The sequence below is a fragment of the Python bivittatus genome, unplaced genomic scaffold (assembly GCF_059951505.1).
Source record: "Python bivittatus isolate LINGU-HERP-01145 unplaced genomic scaffold, Pbiv_v1 ctg000850_np1212, whole genome shotgun sequence".
Lineage (NCBI taxonomy): Eukaryota > Metazoa > Chordata > Lepidosauria > Squamata > Pythonidae > Python > Python bivittatus.
Genome location: NW_028277112.1, coordinates 31,235,026 through 31,262,898, shown reverse-complemented (window position 1 = coordinate 31,262,898; position 27,873 = coordinate 31,235,026).

Below are 27,873 nucleotides of genomic sequence, written 5' to 3'. Positions count from 1 at the left end.
CACACACACAAACACTTCCAACCAAAAATGATATTGATTAAATTATTTTGAAGTTCTTTTGAAGTTCATGACACACACTGCATGTCTTGGAAAGATGTGCTTGCATGTAATTTCAAAAGAAGTAATGCTCAAATCCAGGGAAATATTATTGAACCGTTTGTTAGGGAACTCAAACTTCAAGCTAGCCATGTCAATTTGGTTCTATAGCTGATGATATGGAAAGGGATAAGATTGTATTTAGGGTGAAAGATGAGAGAATAAAGGAAAGAGTTCAGAGAGACCTTGATCTCATTCTAGAAAAAGTAACTGATATATCATGCAGCTGAAGTAGAGAGAATCAGGTAATTACACTAATGCCTTCCAAGGAACTACTTAAACTACCCATCCCTGAACCGGAATGTGAAAGGGCTCCCATAAAGATTATATTCTTATTTGTGAGCCGCCTAGAGTCACTGATGATGAGATGGGCGGTGTATAAATTTGATAGATAGATAGATAGATAGATAGATAGATAGATAGATAGATAGATAGATAGATAGATAGATAAAGAATCTGAAAAATTACAATCTAAAGGTAGATAACAAACAAATCAGAGAAAAGCAAGAGCTCCTATTGTGAGATATTATGTCAGCTTCAGAATTGTTCTGTACTTGGGAAGATTTGCCATAAATATGGCACAAAAATCATGATGCCAGAATAAGTAAAGCCAAGAACAGCAAGGATGGTAGACTACTGAGCTAGATATACCATTGCCTGCAAAGGTTTAGGAACCCCTGGACAAATTGTATATTTCAATGAATCCTTAAGTGAACAGAAACTGAGCCAACCTCAAAATTATACCAAAGTAAATACCTTGTGCAAATCTGGATGCATGCTTACCATACCATATCTGCATATTCATGTTTTCTTATTTTGAATCTGTAAACAACTGCACATAAACAGTACATACACATTCAAATACTTATCTCTGTTCACAATATGAGCAAGGAAGAGATGATAAGGCAAAAGGCTGTACAATACTTTAGCTTCAGTCACATGGAGGTACTTCAGGACATGTGGAAATGTGAACACGCATCTGTGTGCCTCTTTTGAAAACAACCATATCTTTTTCCAGGATCACATAGCTGCAAATGAATTGCTGACAAGTACTGCACAGCTGCAATATGTTGGCATAATGTCAATCCCCACATAGCTTGCAAGGTCAAGGAAGCAAGAACTACACAGATTTCAGTAAGGTAACTTGAATGCTGGTCCAGGATGTTGGAAACTATAGTAGGAAATTCCTGGCCTCATTTATAAAATGTCTTTGAATACTTTGAAATCCTTCTTTACAGATCTCTCTCTACCTGCATAAAAAATGGGCAGAGCTTCAATCACACTGTTGTGGCTTGGTTTTTTTGACCATACCCTGCAGATACTCCTGGGCAGAGTTGCCATTTATGAGATCTGTCAACTGACTTTCCATGTTATATCCTCCCCAGCCACCACACAATCTCTTACACATAACCTTAACCTTTCCAGGAAAATTTAAAGTTGATACAGTTGCTGAAGCAAATATTTTACCACTGAAATCTTTATTTTTTTTAGTTGCCTGGCAAGAAGACATTTCTGAAGTGATATAAACCTTGAGCTCAGAATCATCCTTTAAGAATTATTACTCCTGAAATGCTAAGCCTTGGAGAGAACTATCAATTGCCATTTTATGTAACTTATCTTTCTTCTGTTCCCATTTTGGGAAGAGCAGCATGTGAAGCTTTGGATCTGATTTGTTGACATTGTAAATATAGTTGAATCTTTGATGCAAGAACAATTATTTGCTGTATAGTCCAATGTTTGTGATAGTCGTGATGAATAGGAAGGACCCCAGCATTTAGATATTGATCTAGCAATAGTTCCCATAATACATGGGTATCAAAGAGTATCCTTTGCAATGCTGGATTGATTAAAGGATACTTTGTGTCAGATGGGAAATTGGGAGTGTTATAGGATCCACAGACGGGGTGAGTAGTCTAGTTATAAGAAGACAAATAGGAAGCTGAGAATATTTTTGAACTCACATGAGCCAAACAAAGCTGTATATAGACAGCAGTGTGCCATTGCTTCAGCAGAAGATGCTATCTGGCAGTTATGAACATTTTTATTATTCTGAATGAGAATGACAGGTAAAATTAGAAGAGCCTTCATTGTCAATATGTACATTCAATCCACCCTAGGGAAGTTATCAATTTCATTGTTTTTCTTCATCTTCAGGGGAGCTTTTCAAAATATTTTTTTAAAAAATGCTTAAATAAAAAAGGTGGATGATATGATTATTTCAGCAGAAACTCCAGAACTGCATTACCAACTTTGAAAAAACATGGAGATTAAAAAAAAAAGTTTAACAAAGACAAAGTTCTATTCAAAGTTGTTCCTGGTAAACAAAGTAGTAGCTTCTCATGACATTCATCCTGATCAGGATAAAATTAGGACCATGAAGAACATGGTACATTTTTAGGACAGACAAGGTAATCTAGAATTTTTTGAGATCTGTACAATATTTGTCCCAAACTATTTCAAAAGAGGCAGGTTTGACCACTTTGTTGTGGAAAATATGCATTTCCAATGGCTTCCAGATGTAGTGAATGCCAACTGGGTCACTTCACAAGCAAACCAATTACTGTGCGAAAGGACGTATCAACGAATGGCTTTGGAACATGCTTACTTTAGGAGAATAAGCTAGTCTCTTATGCTTATAGATCTCTCAGTTTATTAGAACAGAACTGCAGACAGATAGAGAAAGGGATGGTTGCAAGAGAATCTGCAATGATGGAAATTCAGACAGAATGTATTTAGAAGATTTGTTTAACATCAGAGTCTCAACAGGTGGCAACATCTGACTAATCTTCTCTGGGCTTGGAAATTCATCAGGGTTGATCCTGACTAGTACTTGAATGAAAGACTACCATAGAATATCAGGGCTATGAGCTTGTTCAGGAAGTCAAAAGCATCTTGGAAGAGTGGAATAACAAACCACTTACCAACTGTTGTCAAGAAAACTGCATGGTTGTGTCATGTAGTCATCTGGATCAAGCTTGACTTGAAGCTGTCTTAACTTTTACTCATTTAGTTCACATTAATGATATATTTCTGGAAACAGTTTTCAGAATACTATTGATGGTATCCCTGTTCATTTGAAGCACATGCTCTTACAAAGATTGTGAAGTATCTTCTTAAAGTAGCACATATGCCAGATGTATAGATGCATCTTGCTAATATACTTCATAGAGCTACCTAGCCCTTCCCAGAAATGAATGGCATAATTCACTTGAGAATTAATACTTAATAACAGTGCTAACACATTGCAAAAGTTATAATACTTGAGAGGTTCTATATCAGAAAATGGGTACTTGCTTCCTATTTCTCATCAAAGCATTCATAGGACTACAGCCAAAGCAAAAGAAATAATATATTGGCTTTGCATGTCTACTAATATTAAAAAGGAAGTTGCCAGCTGTCTGGTATGTGGTCTGTAGAAATGAAAAACAGACTTTGAAATCGTGTGGCATTCTTGAATTGCCATGGGAAATGTTGGGCATATTTTTTTTTTATTATCATTCAACCTATTTTTCAGATGTCTGAAAACATCGAGACTTTGTGATAAAAACAAACAAACAAGTGATTCCCAAGCAGTGGGAAAGCAGTGTTTGCATGTTATAAATACCCTAAGAATATTATGAGTGATAATACAGTATCACCCTTTGCCAGCCAGGAGTTTTACTAGTGTTCCTGTGACTGGGAATTTGAGTAATGTTTCAGCAGCCCAGGATATCTTCTATCAAAATGAATAGCTGAAAGGGTAATTCAGTGTGTGTTAATAAACTTAATAAAGCTGAGGGGTTCGTGATGAATGTACATTTGTCATTATTAGATATCAAAATATGCCTTATTAGAATGCCAAGTTGCTCAAATGTTTATGGGCAGAATAATAAGAAATTCCCAGTAACAACTAATTTTTACTATATCCTAAAGTATATGGTAATGTACATAACCAATTTCAAAGAATTTAGAATTCACAAAAAGGATTTTATGTTTGTATTGCTAAGACTCTTGATCTTTTGTGAGAGGGACAGCATGAATAGATATACAAATAAAACCTGGTTGTCTGCTATTGTTAAAAAAAAGTGTAAACAGCCTTGTTCATATCAAGTAATGACTCTTGATTGTAATTGGTATCACTGTAAACAGGGGCCATTTAAGCTAATAATATGGGATAATCAAAGACTGAACTACATCTCCTGAACAAGATGATGCAAATCTTATCCGAGAGAATTCAGAGTACTTATTTGGTGTTTATGATGATGCTTTTAAGGAGGATTATAGTGCAATTTTTGAAAATAATAAGATATTTGCAATAGTGGATGAGTGATCTATTACTTTGCCCTTATAATTCAGGGATTTCTTTCTTTGAGAATAAATTGTGCTAAAGACCATTCTTACAAACCAGGAGAGGAGATAATTATAAAACCTTCCTGGTAGACCATTTATTCATTGGATTTGTTAAAGCCACCTGCTCCTTGAAGATAATTATCTTTTATAAAAGATAATTATGATAGGCTGCTATCAGTCAGGCTAAACTCCTGGAGCTGGAGAGTTTTTAGCCTTAGCTCTTAGTCCTATCCAGGATTTTTTTTTCAACCCAGTTCTAAGAAAATAGAAATGGGAGCACCTTGAATCTTCCTGTCCAAATCCTAGAAATGTAGAACTTAACAAACCTTGGACCAATTCTGACATACAAAACTGCCTGAAGGGCATATTTAATTGTATCAATTGAGGCAATTGGGATACTTATTTTATATTGCTTTGTACTGTTGTACACCACTCAGAATCTTGGAACAGGTGGCATAATTTTTTGTAATAAACTTTAGGTTACTAGTTGCTGTTTACTATCTTGAATTAGCTCTTAGATTTCAGTATATGGTTGTTGCAGAAAAGTTGCTTAGAGAGAGATAATTTGGGCCTCCTGCATGGATGTTTATAAGCAAGCCCTTCTTTCATGTTGCTGCTTCTTCATTCTTCTTTTGTAGTTTCCTTCTCAGAACTTATCCCAAGTTTTATAGAATGTGGGGAGAATAAGTGAAAGCCAACACCTGTTTGGGGAGATTAACAGGTGCTTTGTCCAATCAAGGATAATGTTCCATGTATGATGTCCTAGATTTAGCCGGCAAATCAGAAGTTATCTAGGACTAAACCACCTTCCTAACAATTATAATTATATAATTATCTTGGTGGAATTATAAAGGGGCAGTCTGGTTTTCACCAGTTCTCCCTTTGCATAAATGTGGCTACAAGGGAGTAGTCATTTTAGGAAACAAAAGCTGAATTTCTTCTGTTCAGGCTTCTCAGTATGGAGTCAATTTATCGGATTCTTTAGGGGGCTCGATGGTGCCACACCAGAAGGAGTGATTTATCCCAACTTTCCACAATAATGGACTAAATACTGGTGACCTCCAGTGTGACATTTCAATTTTTTTTCAGCATAATGTTTGTTAGATATACCCTCTCTCCTCCCCAAGTATTTACATCTACAGAAAAAAGATGTAGAATATTGTTTTTGTACAATAATAACAAATCATTCTGACTCATCAAATGAAAAAATAACTTCTTGGCTTTCTGCTAATCGTGTCTGTTACTTGTTTGTTTGTGTAATTCAGAATAAACATTTCTCTTTGGAAGATTTGAATGCTTGAGTGTTAGTTTTAGTGTTTTTATAAACATTGAATGTTACAAGATCCATGTCTTGATATCCCAGAATAGAATAATTTTGAGGGAATGCACCATATAAAAACTGCCTATGAGATTCTCACTGATGCATCTGAATTAAACAAAGTACTGGGTGGGGGTAAGGCTTAACACTCAGAAATCTGGACTGCCTTTTCCTCCTCCTTACAAGGCTGATGATACAATTTTATACAAATTTAATACTAACAGCACTTTGTTCATGTGCTTGCCAACTAATTTTCTATGCAACACAGATTTTTGCCAGACCAATTTGAATTAATGAGTCATATAAGATGGAGAGTTGTGTCAAATGCTTTGTTAAAATCTACACTTACAGTTGCTTCATCTGCTAATGCTATAGTTTGATGAAACAAAGTCAATTTCACATGGCTTAATTTGTGTGTTTTTTTTAAATCAATGTTTATGGCCAATATCTCTATTCCTTTCTACTTGTTTAAGAGACTGTTCATATGTATATACAAGAAGAAAATATTAGGCTCACTTGATTGTAATGTCTTTCTTTATCTGAAAAAAGATCAATATCACCAATACTATTTCAAGTGTTTGATCTTCCAAACTCTTCAATTATTATTTCTCTTAATTATCAGACTACACACACATGTTCAAATAGAAAGGTCAGATGCAAAAGATGATGAGACTATTGCATTTTCCGGAGCTGAATAGAACATTTCAACAAAGATAGCAAGTATAGGCCACAATTCCCATAATACTCTCTCTTTTTTTTTTTTTTGCCACCAAGGCATTAGCATCCCCATTAAGAAGCTTTTAAAGAAAAATAATACCTCCAAAATGTGCACAAATAATACATTTCAGATAGTCAACAGGAATTTGCTGCTTCAAAAGCTACATCAGTGCCTTGGTATTTGCTCTAAAATATGGATATTGCAAATGGCCAGCCCAAAGCAAAGGAGCAAGCTTTGTTGAAGGAAAATCAGCAAGGCTTCAACGAAAATTAATCCTGTCTCACCACACTTTTAATGTGACAACAGGCACTTGGATAAAGGTGAGCCTGTTGGCACTGTATCCTTGGATTTTTAAGAAAACCCTTGATGAAGTTCCTCATCAAAGGCTCTTGAGTAAACTTTGCAATAATGAAATAAGAGGACATATCCTTTTACAGATAGCTAACTGGTTAAAAACAGCAAGCAAAAAATAGAAATAAATGATAAATTGTATAAATGAAGAGAAGTCAGAGGTCAGGTCCCTCAAGGATCTTTGTTTGGACTGGTATCTCTGCACTTATTTCTGAGTTATAATGACTTAAGAGTAAGCAGTGCACTCATCAGTTTTGTGGATGGTACTAAATTATTCCAGAAAGTAAAACTCAATTTTGATTGTTAAGAGCTCCAGAAGAATCTCTTCAGACTGAAGCAATAATCATTCAAGTGGCAAACACTGTTTAGTTTAAGTAAGCATAAGGTAACACGTTGGGGCAAACCTGTGATGGAAGACTTGAGCGAGGAGGTCCAAGGTTATAGGGAGAAGAATCTCAAGCATCTCCTCAGCCCGCAGCCTGAGCATGTGAAAACTAAGAGGATGAGACTGGCACCCTAAGGAATTCAGAGTGTTTAGTTGCTGTTGTTGAGGATTAGAGTTAGTCTGGCACAATTCTGTCTAGTAGGTGTAAGCTAATAAAGTAACAGATCTGTTCCTGAATTGTCCTGCTGAGTTTCTTGGGCTGAACCTGACAACCCCCCCCCCCCCCAATTTCACATATACACTGATGGGGACCAACCTGATAGCTCAATGTATATGTCAACTCAGTGTGTGGCACCTGCAAAAAAAGACAAATGTCATGCTAAGGATCATTAGAAAAAAGATTGAAAATAAAAGTACCAACACTGTAATCCCCTTTTACAAATGTACAGCGCATCTGCATCTGAAATACAGTGTACAATTCTGATTGCTAATTTGAAAAGGAAAAATGGATTGGGAAAAAGTGCAGAAAAGGGCAACCAAAATTATCAAGGAGCTTTGAGAAGGACGGCTCCCCCATGCAGTCTTCCTGCCATGATCAAAGCAAAAGGTGAGAAACTACAATTAGAACAGGCCAAATACACAGATTAAAATGCAGTGAGAGATACCAAGCTAATAACATTCCTTCCTAGCTGAGGTTTAACAGGATAACTCTTTCATCAAATAAGGAGGGATCCTTTCTCCAGGGAGATTACCATTTCAATCAACAAATACTAAAGAAGCAGAAAGATGCAACTCAGCAGAGTACCTAACTACAGGGGACTCCTTCTCAGAAAACTGGCTAATTGCATTTTCTCAGAATTCCTGAAGGGTGCACTTTCATGTGCTTTTGGGGAACAATAGCAAGGTTTCTCTATATAAAGGGCTTAAAGCAGTGTTGTCCAAACTTGGCCACTTTAAGATGAGTGGACTTGCTGGCTGGGGAATTCTGGGAGTTGAAGTCCACTCATCTTAAAGTGGCCAAGTTTGGACAACACTGGCTTAAAGGGAAAGCCTCACTAGGGTCACATCTAACAGCTGACTTTGTATGTTGGGCTCTCAGAAATAAACTTCATCTCTATTTCAAGCAACCACGTGTGCATTTTATTCCTGGATCGGAAACAAACTTGGTAAGATTTCTTTCCAGCAGAGCTTAAACACTTTCCATACAAGAAAAAAACTAGATCGCCCAGTACTCTTTAACTTAGAAAAAAAATATTGAGGACAGATTGGAATGAGGTGTATCATGTATGGTAGGGTGGAAGTGGAGAAGGAGAAGATTTTCTTCCTCTGTCCATACACTAGGACTAGAAGTCATCCAGTGAAGCAATTAGGAGATTTATAACAGACAAATGAAAACACTTCTCATGGTGCTTGAAAGTTACTACCTTAAATGGCTTTTAAGCAGGTTTTGATAAATTCATAGAATATACATCTATTGAGAGCTATTAGTCTTAAAAACTCTGGGTTGGGGGTGGGTACCATGTCTTCACTATTAGTTGCTTCAAGGAAACAACAGACAAAGAAGGACATGTGAATGGACAATGCCAAGCCAGTACAAACATGTGGAGATGAAGCTGAGCTAGAAATAGGCTTTATCTTTCTATGGTGACCTTAGCCATGAAATAAGGAGATGTCTTCTTGTGACAAAGACAGTGAGAAATGTAGGCAAAAACTTAAAAGTATGGAGACATCACACTGACAACAAAGGCTTTGATTTTTCCAGTTGTACACATGTTTGTGAAACCAGGATCACTAGAAAGACTGAACAAAGAAAAATTGAGGGCATTGAATTGTGGTGTGAAAATTGCTGAGAATTCCTTGGTCACAAGAAGAATAAATAGTTCAATACTAGATGAAATAAAACAGACTGGGCCCTGGAAGACCTAATAATGAAAATAAAACTTAAATATCTGGGGCAAGAGTCCTTGGAGAAGACCGTGATGTTTGGAAAAAAATGAAAGGTATCAAAAAAAGAGGCTTGTAGGAGACAAGGTGGTATAACATGAGCTTACAATAACTCAAAGAAGTAGTTACTGGCAATTAGACAATGCTGGTGAAACAATATCCATTGGGTCATAAAGGTTGGAAATTACTGAACTACTGAACAACAACATATATATCAGATTGATTCAAAAACACCTGTTTCAACTCAGTGCATCAAATCAGTTCAGTGATTCAGTTAAAAAAAAACCAATTCAGTTAAATGACTGAATGAAACCTTCCAATCAAATCTTCACATAGTCCTAATGTCTATTTGGGGCATCTTTCAGAACTGCATGAGAGCTAATAGAGGGAGCTACAAGAAGAGGAATCAGGAAAAAAGTCCCTCACACCCAATACCTCTGGTAGGAGCCTCTGCTGGAACACTGACCTTCAGCCAATGGAGGGACACTACCATGCACAGATTTAACATTTGTAACTCCTGTTTTAACCCAAAGATTATTCTGGGTTCAAAATGCTCGCTGTCTTGGAGATCCAATTCACTTCAAACAAAGCTTGATGGCAAATTTCTGGGGATGGAGGGTGGGGGACAGCATTTTAAGGATCAATTTCTCCTCTCCTTCCTGAAGCATCCACTAAGAAAAATATTAGAATAGTTAAGTAAGGACAAATAATAGACCAAGTAAAACAATGAATTGCAACTGTTAAGACATAGAAAAGTAGCGCCAGCATCATAAAACAATTTGAAAAATTAACTTGTTTTTCAAAAAAATTACCAGAATACATAAAAAAAGGAACTCTCTTCTTACATTGCTCCTGGGCTGTCTGCTGATCCCATCTCTTCATTTCAAGTTTCCTTATGTTGAGCAAGAAAGTGCAAGAAGGAGCTACTTTGGACTCCCATGAGTGAATGCAAGGGGCAATTGCTTTGACGAACTGAATAGGGTTTTTTCTTACTCACAATCCAACAAGCAGAACTGCATCATCACAAAGTGCCCACGTTAGCTGGATATTGTGAGAGTTGTAGTCCAAAATACATAGAAAGCATCAAGGTGGGGAAAACTGCCCAACTGTGGAAAGCTACTGTGACCTCAACAATAGCTGAAGATTATATTACCTTTATCTCGCAATATTCTTTTGACTTAGATTGGAGATTGCTACTCTACAGTGACTGGTACCAGACAGAGGAACCTTTCCCCATCTTACCTGGAGAGGCCAGGAACTGACTCTAGAATATTTGGAATACAAACCAGGTCTTCCTCAACTAACATAGGGTTCTTGGGGCTTCATGCAACCTGAATCTACCTTGTTTGTCGATGGCATATTTCTAAATATAAATCAGAGATCATTACAATCTTGAGCAAGTATTCAGAGCAAAATATTTGAACTCAACACAGAACAGAACCCAAATTCCCAACACAAAAATACAAAGGGCTTTGCAGTATGTGCTATGTTTTGTATTCAGAGCTCACAAACTGTCACTTTGTTACTCATCAATTTCTTGTTTAGTTTTCTGAAATTCATGGGTTAGCAACCAGGTTGATTTGTAAGCATACATTTTAAATATATATGTAAAGCATAACACACAAGATTGTCTTTAAGCAATGATGCTAAGAGAGAGGAAAATCATATTTATTATATGTACATTTGTAATCAGTTGACTAAAACAACACCACTACACAGTAAAGTTCTTAAAAGATGAACATTCAATTATTCATTAAAGAAACAAAGATGCCACACACAATTACAGTATGCATATGCTTGGCAGAGATAGCTGCTTCTGCAAGATGAACCCCTGCAAGCATTTCCCATAGTAATCAGTGTTTATATAGGCTTTGTTATTCTATGTGACTCTGACTGTGTATGGTGTTGTACATTGGGCCACCAGTTAAACTGCTGCAAGGCAGATTATTAGACAATGCCTCAGAATGGCTAATGGGTATTTTCTTAATGCAAACAAATGGCTGGAGAATAGTTGGAAGATGAATGGAAATCATCCACTGGAACCCCTGGAATGTTAAGAAAAGCAATCAGAAAATGATACATCTTCCTGTGCCCTACCAAACTAAAGGAAGTGGATTATGATATATATACAGAAGATGCCTGCAGTTTGGAGGATACAGAGTAAAACACAAAATGAGAACACTAAGTCAATCCTAGGAGCATTGGAAGTACTTTAAGATGGAGGTGCTTCCTGTTGGAAAACTGGACTAACAGGCCTTCTTCTGGCTATGCTTTTTTGCCTCCACCCATGTACATGCTTCAATAAATAAAGTACATAATATCACAGATTTTCAGAGATCTCTCCTCCCAAGGAAAGTCATCCTCAGTGCCTGCCCCTGAAAGGGCAGACACTAAGGATGACATGATACTGTGTGTGCATCTGCATGAGAGACAGCTGGAGAAAATGTCAGCGATGAAAAGAGTAATACAATGGCTAGTGGTAGGCTTACACATCATCTTAGACAAAAGACTGAGAGCAACCTTTTGGTAAAACCTCTAGAGGATTTATACCATATCAGTAGGATTGGATTGTCTTTTGGCAGAGCATAGTTTCCATCTCCCAATATGGTTTGTTTGTTTGTTCTTTTAATTCATTATGTGCCATCAAGTCATTTTCAGTTTCTAGTGACCACAGAGGTAGATTTTCTCCATGACAATCTATCCATAACCTGACCTTTCAGGTCTTCCAACAGTGCACTCCCAATATTATTTTACAAAAATAAAACTCCTAAATGAAACAAAGAACATAAAAGGAGCTTAAAGACTAAAGATCTATCTAATCCAACACCTTGTTGCCCTTAATGGCTGATCAAATAACCACAAACAGCACATGAATACAACTGCCCTCTTTTGCTTTTGCTTTCAGAGAAAGCAAATGCTGCCTCTGATTTCAACTGGAAATAGGATTTAGCTGTGATAGTCTTCTCTTTCATGCATTTGTCAAATCTTTTTCAAAGGCTTTTAAGAGGGAACCATCACTTTAAGTTCTATTAACAGGTTTCAGTGCTCATTACCTGGTTCACACAGGATGTTTGATTTTGGCTTGGAATGTTGTGCAAAACCAGCAAATGTGATTTGCAATCTAAAATATATTGCTTAGTGTGCTGTCACTGAATTAACAAACTAATTGTTTTTATTCTAGTGAACCATGGGAAGCAAGCCATAGCTTATAGCAGAACTGTGACTGAGTGACATTGCTGATCTTCAGTTTGCAACTAAGTCTCCACAGTTTCTTTGTTTACTATTTCACAAGCCTTATATAGGAGTCCTTTTTGTAACATCATAGGAATACTATTTGCACATAACAAGCAGAGGACAACACTCAGAGAGTTTGCAGTAACGTTTCTCCCTCTAGGTGGCTTCTTAAGGAGGAGTGTCAGACTCAGAGACTGCTCAATAGGAGATAACGCTTTGATATGAGAACACTGGAGTTCTTAGAATTTAAACAGACAGAATTCATAAAACCATCAGCAACTGAAACACAAGGTAACATGAAAACTGGTTTTCCTTTTTTTCTCCCCTAGAATTTCACAGTAAGTACAACCCATAGCCCTTGAAACCTAAGCATCTTTTGTCAGATCTGTTTTATACATTATAATTGGGAAAGCTGTGCTTTTACGTTTTTAGAAAGTGTCTAAAACTCTGTAAGAACTTACAGATGCAAAGGATTTGATGTAATAATCAGATATAGACCTTCTACTTCATACCAAGTGACAGTTATACTATTATTTCTTCATTAATTTCCCAGAAGATGATTTCAGAAAATGTAAGCTCTACTTCGTGTTATCAGAGATCACACTCAGCCAACTCTTTAGTGACTTTCTGAGTACCTCTCTTGCCCCCATTCAAATAGGTTAACAGTAATGATACTGTGAATCAGAGTAACTGGTATTTAACAGTGTCTTTTGCAGTCACCTTTGCTTCAAGGTATATGACCCCTTTAAATGCTGTATCAGAAACCTATTCTGCATTTTTTCAACAATTCTCATTCATTCTGATGGGAAATATTATTTGGGGAGGGGAATGTTCATGGGTAGCAAGGGGGTTGTGCTGACCAAGTAGCCAAGAGGTGTATATGAAATGTCCCGGGTTTCACCATAGAATCATCTTTCCAGCGGTCTGCAATCTTTCTGGCTTCCCAACCCTTTAATTAACTCCCAAGAGAAAACAACATGACAGAACTGCTTTTGTGATTTTTTTTTTTTCCCCTCCAAACTGGGAAAAGCTACCAAATCTACGATGGGATATGAAAGTTTCCTTCGACCTGAATTTCACTCTGGTGACTACATGGACATGTCATTTTCTTGGCAAAAATATGGAAGTGGTTTGCCATTTGCTTTCTTCAGAGGTTTTTTTTTTTTTTGGCTACTTCCCATTCCAGCCTGCAACTCTAGGATTTCTCAATGAAATCTTCTTCAAATACCATCGAGGTCTGACTCTGCTTAACTTTTTGAAATCAACTAAGATCAGCTATGTGCTGCAATCAAATCCAGATGAATAAATAACACCAATGTTTGGTATATGGCTAATTTGAGTCAGCTTTGCCCTATATACATTTCTCAAATGGTGTCTTCCTTTATCTCAGTGAAGTTTTCACCACACAATTTCCAGAGATACATCATGCCCTGCTCAAATAAATTTCTGAAGACCTATGTGAAAGTCATGGATGCTTATCAGATTGAAAAAGGTTACAGAACCATTCTAAGGCTCTGGGGCTTTATCAAGCCATACTCAGAGATCTAATCTTGAAATGGAGAAGATTTGGGCCAATACTGAATCTTCCCAGGAGAGGCAGTCCCCTCAAAATCACTTTACGAGCATAGCATAAAAATATCCAAGAAATTATAAAGAACCCCAGGATAAGTTCCAAGGATCCACTGACTGTTCAACTAAAGTCAATGTTTACCTAAAATCACTGAGAAAAGCACAGGGTAACAGTGGGATTTATAGAGCAGCAAAGTGAAAGCCATGTCTTGTTAAGAAGAATGTTAATATTTGTCTCAGGTTTGCCAGAAAGCACCTAGATAATCCTCCAGATTTCTGAAGGAATATTCTATGGACAGTTGAGTCAAAAATGGAACATTTTCAGCCATATGTTAAGCATGAAAGTGGTAGCGTCATGGTTTGGACAATTTGTAATCATTGAAGGATGCATAATTTCTTCAGGAGAATATCAGACCATCTGTCCACAATTAAAGCTGAACTGCAAGTGAGTCATAGAGTAAAACAATGATTCCAAACATACAAGCAAGTCTACAAGAAAATAAATGCAGAAAAGCAAATTCAGTGTTGGCATGTCCAAGTCAATGCCTAGATATAAACCCTAAAGAAATATTGGAGCAAGACCTAAAAAGAGCAGTTCATGTTAGAAATCCTTTGGTATTACTATGTTGAAGCTGTTTGCCATGAAGAATGAGCCAAAATTCCTAAACAATGATTTAAGGGACTGGTCACCATTTTGCATCTAAATATGGTGCAATAAGTTACTGAATCTAAGGGCTGATTAGTTTTTCACACTGGCATTCCAATGTTTGAATGACTATGAAATAAATGAATGAAGCACCAATCTTTAGTGTTATTTGATCACTCAGATTTCTTTTATATATCACCAGGGCTTACAAAATGAGATAATATTCAGTAGCAAAGATATACAAACATTCTGAAATCCAGCAGTGACAAATAATTTTTTACAGAACTGTATGACATGGTGATCAAGGAGGAAAATAAATGACCATAGGCTGCCTTCTGATTGCATCTGTGATGAACCAACCAATGAAGCTTCTGTGAGCTGTTGGCCAGATTATACAGTCCTTAGTGATCCTGGCCAGTGCAATAGTATCATCTGAGCATTATTGTGAGCAGTTTACACAATTCTTCATAAATAAAATAGCTTGGGTTCTGTCAGTCCTTTGGGGTAGATTGGATTAGGAAACAGACTCCACTGGATGACTAGAACTACACTTCGTTGAGACAGGCTACAATAACAGAATCTTGCAAACTTGATGGTGCATTACCTCTGCTCCCTCTTATATCCCAATGAATCAAGGAGGAACTTGCCTTCTGAATACTAACTTGTTTTCCAGAATTTAATGTTTCAGTCTTCTTTACTTAAATAATGACTCTTGCCTATTCCGCTCAAGATCAACTCCCTGCTTCTCTACAGATTCATATTAGGCATGATGCCATTTAAGGCATGCAGGACCTGAAGTGTTCAGTGTGCTGCCTAATAATGACCTGTCTGAATTAGTTTCATTGCTTGTCCCTTGAAGAAATAGATATGGTTCTTGCATTTATTCACACCATTTCTTTCCTGTTAAATCCTTCCCCAGTTTGGTATATTAGGTCCCATGGTCCCATTGGTATATTAGGGTCCCATGAAAATCTATCCTACCAATGGTTTTGGGATTATTTATACTCCTTTTCAAAAAGTGGAGTTTCTTACCAATTTGAAGGAGATCGCGATGAGGTTATTGCTTAAGAAACCATCTTTAGACCTAACTAGCTTGGACTACTTTCAGATGATCTCCAAAATTCCATATGAAGAAAGCTGGTAAAGAAAGAAGTAGTATTGCACCTCCAGGAACAATTAAAAGAACTTTGTTATCTACAACTTTTTAGACCTAATTTTAGCATGGAAATGGCTTTGTTTATGCTGATAAATGATCTGTATAGGGAGACAGCTATAGGACATGTGATCTTGTTGATACTCTTGGATCTCTCAATGGCTTTTGACACCACTGACCACAGCATTATTTAGACGTACTTGATGGAATTGAGATTGTTTCATTGTTTTGCGTGATTTTGCTATTTCTATGGAAACTATTAGCATTGTGGAATTTCTTCTTGGCCCTTTGGGAATTGTCCTGGAGAATCTGCAAGGTTTCATCTTGTCCCCCATGCTATTTTATACTTATGTAAAGTCAATATAAGAAATACTGATTGCCATCAGTATGTTGGGATAATCAGCTTTACTTCTTTTCTGCTTGAGATTAGATATTATTTTTCTGAGTGCAAAGGCCTGCATATAAGAGAACAAACTGAGACTGTATTTAAACAAGATGCTGATTCTGCAGGCATCTATTTGAGATAGTTGCATGCTGAGGCCAGGGTTGCACTTCCCATTTCAGAATCAAACTGGGGTGGGGGTGCTTATAGCAGCTCATAAAGCTGTTCCTGCTTCTGATTATATACATACTAGTAACTTCCTGTCTGGATTACTACAATGCATTTTTGTCAGGTGGATGTTTGTAATTGTCCCAGAATGTGGCCCACAGTAAATGCTGGGTGATGCTTCCAGGAAATGACACATCACTTCAACATTAAAACAGCTGCACTGTCTGCAACTGGCTTTCTGGGCTTATTTCAAGTTTATCACTGTCATATTTAAATTCTTACCCCATTTGATCCCAGATTATTTGCAGGATCAATTATTCTCATACAATCTGTTGCACATTCTTAAATTCTAAGGGCGGGTTTTACAGATTCTACCACAGATATGTTGCTAATTTGGGAGCCCCAAAACAGTAAACATTAGCAAACATAACCAAAACCATATTTGGGGTACATAATAGAATAAATGAGAAACCATTGCAATAGCAGATAAATCACACAAAACAAAGAACTAGCAGGGAAGGGAAGAAGTGTTAAAGAGCACTGCCTGTTAGAAACAAGCTTTCCTTGTTCAAATTTCTGTTGTGTACAGTTCTCCAAGAAGGAAATTAGAAATAACTATGATCAAGTACAAGGCTGTTCATTCCCTAAATCAACTATTGTTTGGTCCTAGTAAGGTAAACAGGAAGATGACATATGTAATAGTTTGATAAAACTGCCTGTTTGTGTGTAATTTTTGTTTTCTCCTCTAAGAGAACACTCTGTAGCTGCAGATCAATAATACTTCAACTCCAATCTTCAGCTGTTGGTTGTATTAAATTGAGATGGGGAGAAGGTTTTTCCTACAGTTTCTGGTATTATGAACAGGATGGCGAGAACAATGGGTGATCACTGAACTGATGAGACACCGCTGCTGCTGAGTTTAGCAGGTTCTTGCCTCAGTGTTTCACCCAAGGACTCCAGCATCTGACCCAGCTGAAGACATTTTGTTAGGGAGAAGATCAAGCTCAGCAAAGAGGTCCTGTCCCATCATGCTGCAGGGTACTGGAGGCACAGCTATTGAGATATCAAAAACAAATAGGTAGTTGGCTCTGAGAGCCATCTGTGCCAGGCAACTACCTGCCCTAAACCTCCTGTGTATAAGGTGATCCTTCAACAAGGAGTGCTAAGTGCTGAAAGCTTGGAAGTGTGACAGCTATCCCAAACCAGTGCCCCATTGACCAGAGATGAACATCTTCCTGAAACTAGTAAGCAGATGTTCCATACTCCAATGAGAAGTGAGTGTTGCAGTGGATTAACATTTAATACACAGCTGACTCACCTTATCTTAAAGAATAGGGTCCCAGAGGTAGTTTCCCCACAGGTGTCATGCAAAAATTACATCCCTTTTGCAGGGCAACCACAGGTGAAAAGGAGACAGAACTCAGTCGTGTGGTAATTTAGTAGGGAGACTCTTCAGTGGCTGAGAGTTGGAGGGGTTGGAGAGGAAAGAAACAAGAAAAGGGGGGAGGGGAAATAACAAAAAAAGAATTTTGAATTTGCAGTTTTCTGTCATGAGGATGTTTTGACAAAGATAAATTGGCATACTTAGGAAGAAGGAGGAGAAGTCAGAGAAACTGAGAAGAGAGTTTAGCATGTGGAAGAAGAAAAGCAGAACCAAGTGGCTTGTGGAATGATCTTTTGCAGCACGGTGCATTCCAAAGTTTTTTTCCTAAGGGCACAGCAGACAGGAAGAGAACCCCTGAGGGCTCATTCCACACCATTAAAGATTTTCACCTCTTAAGTGCTACACTGACTAAAAGGGCTTTCTTTCCTTCTTATAATACAGGGGTCCACAGGGAATGGTCCAAAAAGTTAAGACAGAGGCACGATGATGCAGTCAAAGCTCCACCTGGTTTTTATGTGCACTGATCACACCATCACGGCCCCGTCTTGACTTTTTGTTCCACACCCTGCAGACATTCCTGTTATAGGATTCAAGATCCTGAGAACAGGATTCCAAGCAAGGCTGCCATTCATAAGTTACATATGGTTCTGTAAATTGATTGTTGTTGTTGTTGTTTCATTTGTTTAGATCTTGGAAACAATGGTCGACAAATGAACTCACTGATAATTGATTCATTGTGATTATTGTTACATTAATTCACTGTTCCATAAATTTGGGTGCATCTGCTATAGTTCCTGTGAGTTATATTGCTGTCTTAATCTCCTATATGGAATTGGAATCCAAGTAAGTCCAATATCTTGGGTTGCTCCTTTTGCTATAACATAGAATATAATAAACAATAAGAATCAGAATTCTTCACCACTGAAGTACAGAATACAGTGTTGCTTCTCTGCAAAAAGTTAACAATGATTATTTAAGTTTCCAGTGAATACCCACTGCTAATTCAACTTTTATTTCAGGTACTTAAAAAGGCAGATGAAGAATTTCATTTTAAATGCCTGTAAAGAGGAAATGTTCTCAAACAATAATGTGTTTATTTTAAGAAGTAGTTTCACTAAAGGAAATCATAGTGGCTTTTGGAACAGTACATTTCTTTATTTTTGACTACACTAAATTGTCCGAACCCAGATTTTGGACTGCAAAAATTAAGAACAATGCCACATGCTCTGGATGCCAATAGGAATGGTCCCTGTGCAGATATTGATTTCATTTCTCCTATGGTATTTTTGATTGATTGAAACATTCTTGGGTACACCTTAGTTAAATTTAGCGTGAATCTATAATGCAGAGAATGATGTACATCAAAATAAATTTCCTTGTGGCTGCAGTTATAGCAGTCTATATTAAATGTTAAAATGCATGCAGTGCCTCTTTTGTCACTGTGATGTTTTATGTAGTTTTGTGTATCTGTTGCTGTCTTTTCTGTTCTTGTTTTGGAATCCATTCTCCTTGCTCACAGATCCCTGAACATTTTTGTGGACCTGAGAGCTATAGATTTTATTTTGGGAACTAGAAATACATGAAAATGAAATGTGTTTCTCAGACTGCAAGAGTTTCTGCTTGCTCATTTAGTTTACAAACTTGCTTCTGCCTGTGCGATCTCACCATTCCTCTCCTCATTTTTAATTGTTTACAGTCTTTAATATCTCAAGCAAAAGTTATGCCCACTGAATGGCTGTGGGTGTGATTATGTTTATCGGTGGAAATATGGAGAGGCACATCTTTGTTAGGAAAGCAGGTGCTACAGTGTATTTCTGGTAAAATTTGTGACATGCAATTGGAAAACGTCTAAGTATAAACAGTAACATAAGGCCTTTCTTTGCTGAATGGATAAAGAATTTGTGAGGCCTTACTTCTGGAATAAATGAAGGGAGATAGAAAGACTACTTAAAAAGTAAAATTGAGAATTGAACTGAATACCTGCCCACCTTATTAGCTACTTAGCAAAGCCAGTCTTTGGGGGAGCAGGGTTCACAATCTCTCTGCCCAACCCACTTCACAGGATTGTTGTTGTGAGGAAAATAGGAGGCAGGAGTATTAGGTATGCTTGCTGCCTTGAGTTGATTCTCTCTCTCTCTCTCTCTCTCTCTCTGTGTGTGTGTGTGTGTGTGTGTGTGTGTGTGTGTGTATATATATATATATATATATATATATATATATATAAATATAATAATGATCCCCAGTGAGGCACTACCTTGATGTGGTTGTGGAGCTTGCGTGCTCGAGGAGGATGAGACCTATGCCAGAGGTTCAACCATACTAGGCAGGTCTCATCAGAGGAGCCAGACGAAGGGTGCGTCTCCCATAAACAATATGGTGAGACATAATTTACAGAAACTCATACCTGATCAGTCATCGCCTAGGTCAACGAGGACCATACTAGGTGTTCTAGTTCATGGACATCTGGTGACAAGGGGGCTACAGGACTCAGGACTATTGGCTAAGCAACCAGTGCCAGCAACTGCAGAACTACTGGAAGAAAAGTTGTTTACCTGTCACAAATATACAAAGACTGAAAACAAAGAAATAACCATCTGCTATTACAAATAAATTCGAACAAAAAGAGGATATCTGAAAAGAATGCCCCAGTTCTGGAAAGAATAACATCCAGAATCAGAAATAACAAAACAGAGGCTAGCAGATCAACATCAATTTACAGCACTAAATAAAGTATTCACAGAAGTAGAACTGGAAGAACTGCAAAGGTCTACCCAGGGCAAAGAAATTGAAGACTTGCCAGAAGTTGCTCAGACAGTAGAGCCTTCACCTCAGAAAGAACAAAGCCCTCTAACTAAAAAAACAAGAGGAACTGAAATGAAGAATAACTGAGCATCTAGAACAGCACAAAAACAACAGAATAAGATTGCCTGCATTGAAGCTTGTTACAAAGAAACAGCTAGCACAAGTATTAAAAGATGCCAATACTGTAATATCAAATATAAGCACCAGCTCACTGCAAGAAACAAACCAGCTGATGTACAGCACAGCTGCAGTTATAACTGAATGCCTTGGATGCAAAATCAACAAACCAAAAAAAAAAAAAAAAGGCCAAACAGTGCACTGCCAAAATGGAAAATCAGTTTGGAAAATAAGATCAGCATGCTAAGATCAGATGCAAGCAAGCTAGAACAGATGAAAGAAAAGAAGCTGAAGAACAAGAAGATCAAAGAATACCTGATCAAGAAATATCACCTAGAGACAAGGAAGATCAAGGGAGCACTGGAAATAATAAATCAGCACAGCCATAGCCAAAAAGATCAGCAGATACGAAACTCGAATTGCACACTATAGGCAGAATCTCCAATTTCAGTAAGATCAGAAACGTTTCTACCAATCTGCAATGAACTTGTCAACACGTGACAAAGAAGTAACAGTGCAGTTCTGGGCGCAGCTATGGGACAACCCAAAGAAATACAACAAGAATGCAGCTTGGATAAAGAAGGTAGATAAGAATAAAAAAGAAGCTGAAATGAAAGAACTCGTAATAACAGCAGAAATGGTGGAGAAAAGGGCAGGGAAGATAAAGAACTGGTCAGCACCAGGTGAAGATGAACTGCATGGTTTTTGGTTGAAACATCTGACTGGTCTGTACCCACTCATTGCCAAGCAGTTTAACAACATACTGCAAGGAGGTGAAATTGAAGATTGGTTAACATCAGGCAAAACCTACTTGATAATGAAAGATCCAGCAAAAGGGGCAGCACCAGGCAACTACAAGCCAATTACCTGCTTACCAACAACTTTCAAATTGCTAACTGGTGTGGTACCTGATGCAGTCCAACAGCGTCTAGTTGAAAACAAGCTCTTTCCATCTGAGCAGAAAGGAAACTGCCCAAACGTTGGAGGAACAAAAGGTCTGCTCCTAATTGACAAGAGGATTTTGGAAATCTGTAAGAGAAGGAAGAACAACCTGAATGTAGTTTGGATTGATTACAAGAAGGCATTTGACTCCCTGCCACATGATTGGATAATCAAGTGCCTAGAAATAACAGGAGTCAGTAGAAACATCAGAAGCTTTGTACAAAGATCAATGGCAAAAAGGAAGACACAGTTGCTGGTCAATGGTGAGAGACTGGGATAGGTTAACATCAAGAGAGGAATCTTTCAAGGATACTCACTATCACCACTACTGTTTGTCATTGCATTGATTCCTCTGTCAACAATACTGAACAAGTCAGGCCATGGCTATCAAACATCAGAAACATCTGCCAGGCTATCCCACCTCCTTTACATGGACAATCTGAAGCTTTATGGAAAAACACCATCTGAAATGGAATTGCTGCTCAACACTGTCCAAATATACAGCCAAGATATTGCAGTGGAGTTTGGACTGGACAAATGTCCCCCCCTTACCATCAACAGGGGAAAAATAGTGAATACTGAAGGAATCAAGATGCTGAATGGAAATAACACCAAGAATCTGGATGAAGATCACTACAAATACCTGGGCATCCTTCAAGCTGACAACATCAAGCACATCTAAGTCAAGAAAAAGGTTAGTAGTGAATACATCAAAAGAGTGAAGAAGATCTTAAAGTCCAAACTCAGTGGTGGAAGTGCCATGAAGGCAATTAACACTTGGGCAACTCCAGTCATTAGATATACAGCTGGAATAGTGGACTGGACTCAAGCTGAACTAAAAACCCTGGATAGGAAGACCAGAAACATAATGACAATGAATCATGCCCTTCATCCACACAGTGATGTTAACACACTCTACTTATCAAGGAGCATAGGTGGGCATGGAATGTTACAAGTACACCAGACAATTGAACAAGAAAAAGGGGCATTGGAAGAATATCTGAAGGACAATGAAGAAGATGCACTGAAACTAGTACACCATGAAGGCTTACTGAATACCAAAGAGACCAAACTGGCCTACAAGAAAGACCAAATGAAGAATAGAAAAAAGAGATAGCAAGGCAAAGTATTACATGGCCAGTATACCAAAAAAAAAAAAAAAAAACTAGCAGGCAAAGCAAATAACAAGACCTGGCAATGGCTAAGAGCAGGAAAGTTGGAGAAAGAGACAGAATTGAGAAAACAGAAACAGACAGAAAATGCCGCCTCTGCATAGAAGCTGAAGAAACAGTGGACCACTTAGTCAGCTGCTGCATGAAGATCGTACAGACTGACTGCAAACAACAGCATGACAAAGCAGCAACAATGGCGTATTGGAATATCTGCAAGAAATACCATTTGCCTGCAAGCAAGAACTGGTGGGACCAAAAAACAGACAAAGTAATAGAAAATGAAGAAGCTAAAGTGCTCTGGGACTTTAGAATTCAAACAGACAAGCACCTGCCACACAACACCCCAGATTTAACAATTGTTGATAAGAAAGACAAAAAAGTCTGGATAGTGGACATTGCAATACCTGGAGACAGCAGAATAGAAGAGAAAGAACTGGAGAAAAATCACAAGATACAAAGACCTACAAATAAGTAGAACGACTATGGCAATAGAAAGCAAAGATAGTACCAATAGTAATAGGCACCTTAAGTGCAATCCCAAAATATCTGGAGCACCACTTGAAGATCATCAGCAATCACCATCAGTCAATTGCAAAAGGCAGCTTTACCTGCAACAATACCTTTAATACCATCAAACAACAACATCTCCCTATCCCAGGTCCTTGGGAAGGACTCAACAGCTAAATAAAAATGCCAAATCATAGTCTTGGCTGACTGTGTGACAAAGAAGAGGAAGAATTTCTATCTGGATTTCCCATGCACTTGTGGAGGGCAAAATGAGAAAACCCAATTTCATAGTTTACCTTAGGAAAGGTTCCTGAAATCAAGAAGGGTTAAGAACTATGAAAGAAATATTTTCATGTGTCAAAGCTAATGGAATGGAAACACCTGCTTCAAGTGCCAAAGTAAAATATAACTGAAGTAAAATAGGATAGAAGTGGGCTTGACTTTCTGTCCCTTGCCTGGCTGCATGTGCACGATATTCTATATGTTGTTCCCCCCCCCGGCCCCAAATTTTATCTTCCTAATTGTGAAGGATGCTCTGAGCCCCCCCACTCCCCGTAGATGATTGTGGCTCTTACAAAAATGTGCCCTGGTTTGGAAACTTGAGCAGGCCCATTAGAGAATGTTATGAGCTGCTATGCTCAAGTTCTTTCCCCAACATTGACTCATGCTCTTATGCTCTGATCTTGGATAGGTCTAGGAACTGCTTTTTGACTCACCTTCTATTCTTGAAGAAAAGCAGACTTTTATGCTGAAACCTGGCATAAGAAATATTCATGCCTCCCACACTGACACCGATTGCGGTACTTATGATAACAGAAGATTCCTAAATAGGTCATTTGAAACCTATACATTGTTGTGATACCAAATGCTGTTGTGTGAAATACTTCTTTCATTGGGTCCTTGAGTTTGCAAAATTGCTAATCTTATGTATTGCATGTTAAGGCTCCATAATGTTTTGTGTAAAGATTTGCTATTATTAGTTATTGTTGTATTTGATTTCTCTATCTTGCATTCCCTGTCAAATAAATGAATTTTATGCTGTCAGATTTACCCTTTCTTGAACCCTTCCTATCATTTCAATATCTCAGAGTTAAGACTGTTCACAGAGCATGTTTTTGTCTCTAGAATAATTTAACACTCCTCACGTTTGTGTTATAGGTACAGTACAAATAGTTGAGATTAAGAAAATTAGCCATCCATGCTGCATGGTGGACATATTTTGGGGAGGAGAGAGACAGTGCTAAGTGTATTTTCTTCCTGCACCCCTCTGCTGTAATCATTTGATTTTTAAAATTATTTTGAATGTGACACTCATTCCTTTACATCATGCATCCACAAAGCAACTTAACAGTTGAAGCCTGCTATGAGGACAGGAGGTAAGGAGGGGAAATTGTTACATGGTTTGCTCCCCCACCCTCTAAATTATACTCTCAGTTTGGGTCAAGGTTTGGACAAACTATGGTCAGACCAGGAGGTCATGAACACTGATTACAGGGAATAGTTCCCTTCTGTAATAAAACTGATGATATTGTGCACCTGAAGGAATCTACCAGATAGTCCTAACTGAGAATAGAAACCTAGTTTGCAGGAGAGCAGGGTCCCTTCAATGACACCCTGTGACAGTAATTCTAGGAGCAATGTGGAATAAAAATGATATTAGAAAAGACCCAAGGCTGACCTTTACCAGCCAAGATTCTTCTCAGTTGCTGATTGCTGGGTCTTGGTGAAACAATGACAGATGTAGCACATGGAGAGTTATGTAAGGAACTGTTGCTAAAACCATGAACTTATCATAAGCCAGCTCTTCTTCCAAGTTTTAAGTTTCAAACCTTTCTTGGTAGTTTGTTAATGAGCTGTTTTTGAACAGTTTCTTCATAAAATCAATTAGGTTTGTGTCCAGGCTGCAAAAGTAATTAAGTTTGTGTCCAGATTGCAAAAGAAAATTATTTCTTCATTCCCAAATGAAGTGGTGACTGGCCAAAGGGTGCGCCAACTTTAAGCCTTTGTTTTAGCAAGAGTCTTTATGTCTTTCTTCTGCCTTCTCCTTTAGTTTAATCTTCCCCTCACTTTCCTATCATTCATCTGAATTCCCTTTGTTTTTCATTCCTCTCTGCTACAGATCATTTGGGCAAGCAAATAATTGCCACATTACCATGATGCCCCCTTGATCTTTGGATAAATAAAAACTATGTTCAAAACAAGTCACTAATCCTCTAATAGAGTATAATTCTGGGTTTTACACTGGAATTAGGGCATTTGTAAATTGGTTAACTCTTCCCAATGTGTAACATAGCAGAATAGAAATTGGTATTGGTATTATTTACCAGCAAGCTACCCTTTCCATACCATAGTCCAAAATGCAACTGTGAAAACTTCTTGAATTTGTGAAGTTATTTTGGTTTTCTTTGTTGATTAAAAAAAAGTGTTTCTTTTAGTATTGTCCCTTTGTTAGTAATTATATTCCTTTAACAGTAGTTCATCTGTTTGGGTTTTTTTGTTTTGTTTTGTTTTAGTGTAACCATACTTGAGCATACTTATAAGTGTCTTTATATGCTCTTTGCTGTATTTCTCATGTAAAACAATTAAGAATGGAATTTCTATTAATGTGCCTGGTGGTGACTAATTGATTAAAGAGTTCATACCTTGAGAGAAAACAGAAGATTCTAGGTATTTTCTTATCTCTTCCCATTCTGCAGTTAGGTATATATTTCTTGTAACAATAACAATCCAAGCCTTGGCATGGGTTGTATATCAAAGCCTCTGTGTTGCACTTCAAGGAATGTGTCTGTAATACTTTCACACCATGAAGGATCTCCCTGTCTCCCTTTCTGGCTGTCTTGCTGTAAAGCAATTATTTGTGTATTTGGGAGGTGTTACATTGCTTGAGCCACACCACCTTTTTGAATTTTCCCTAAGAACCACATCTTCCCTTCTCTGTTGGTTAATCACCACTCGGTTCAACATCAGCAGGCTAAAAACATAGAAGACCTATACTTCTCACATGCATACATCTCTAGCATAGGAAGTGGGTTGGAATATTTTTCCTTTGGGCTACAACACACATCCATGTAGTCAGAATGAATGAATAGATACATATATGCATACATGCATTTGGTAAGGTAATAGATCAGAGTAGTTCTATTCTAGAATCTAAGTCCAAAGGCTGACTCATGCAACCTCTGAAAGCAGTAAGACGCTAACATTAAGTGAAGAACTTCAGCAGAAAGTTATTCAGTTAATGAAAATAATAGAATATGGTTGTTCTTACATAAATAAGAACAAAAAGAGAGGACCGTGGGAGCCCAAAATCAATAAATGTTAAGAGACATAACCAACACCATATTTAGAGTACATCATAGAATAAGCTAACAGCAGGTAGGCAGCACAAAGCAAAGAACTGGCAAGGAAGGGAATAAGTTATTGAGAAGCACAGGCTATTAAAGAATTAAAAACAAGCCCTTCTCTTCTTTGTTCAAACTGCTGTTATGCGCAGAGAAAAAAGCAAGTTAGAAATAACTATGTATGATCCAGGCAGACCTGTTCTTTCCTTAAATCAACTATTGTTTGTTCCTAATAATAGTGCCTGTTTGTATATAATATCTATCTTCTCTTCCAAGGAAACTTCTATTTACAAATCAATAAAACTTCAAACCACTCTTTGGCTGATGGTTGTATTAAATTTTGATCCAGAGAGATGTTTTTCTTACACTAACTCTTTTTTTTTTTTATATGATGGGGCCTGTATTCATAGATGCCACAAATCACAATAATGAAAAATGATGAAATTTGTGTCTTGACGTTACACACAAGTCCTGCCTTTCCATACTTGTATCCCAATGTCAGACCATGTACTTAAGTTATTTATTTATTTATCATATTTCTACCCCACCACAACTGAAATGGTTCTTGGCGGCTTACATAGAATATAAATAGCACAAGTTAAAACATCCACAGTCTCATTTAAAACAGAAATTAACAGTAAAAACAACCATCAGCCAAAACAATACCAACAATAAAATAAGCAATGAAAGATGAAAGATGAAAGATGGCATCATGAATAAGCTCAGGAAAAACAATAATTTATGGAAAATCAGCAAAGAGGTGGCTGTTATAATTTTCACCAAGAAGCTGATCCAGAGTGTAAGCACTAAGTTATGTGGTTCACATCACAATCTTGCGATTCACATTTTATTATTCTTCTCCACCTCCCACCCTGGTGCCTAGATTATGGAACAACTTGCCACTGTAGTTGAGATTAGTCTTCTTATTACAATTTAGGAGAAGGCTTATAGTATTTCCTTTAATCCTGGCCTTTTAGAGATTTTGTGCTACTGGATTTTAACATTTTTATTGGACCTGATTTTATTTTATATCAAAGTTTGTAAGCCTCCTAGTGTAGCATATATAGCTTCAAATAAATAAACAAAACAAAACGCTGGAAACAATCAAACTGAAAGAAAGAAGTCACTTGCATCCATAAATAGTACAATAATGCTTTATAAAACAGAGGACAAAACTGGAGGCACAGAATCATTTTCAGAGAGCTGACGGTGATTTAAAGGAAGTTTTTCATCTGAAAATGCACATGTTTTCATTTTGTCCAGTTGTGTCCTCTGGGTTAGTTTTTCAAAATCAACAGTAGAATAAGAGTCCACA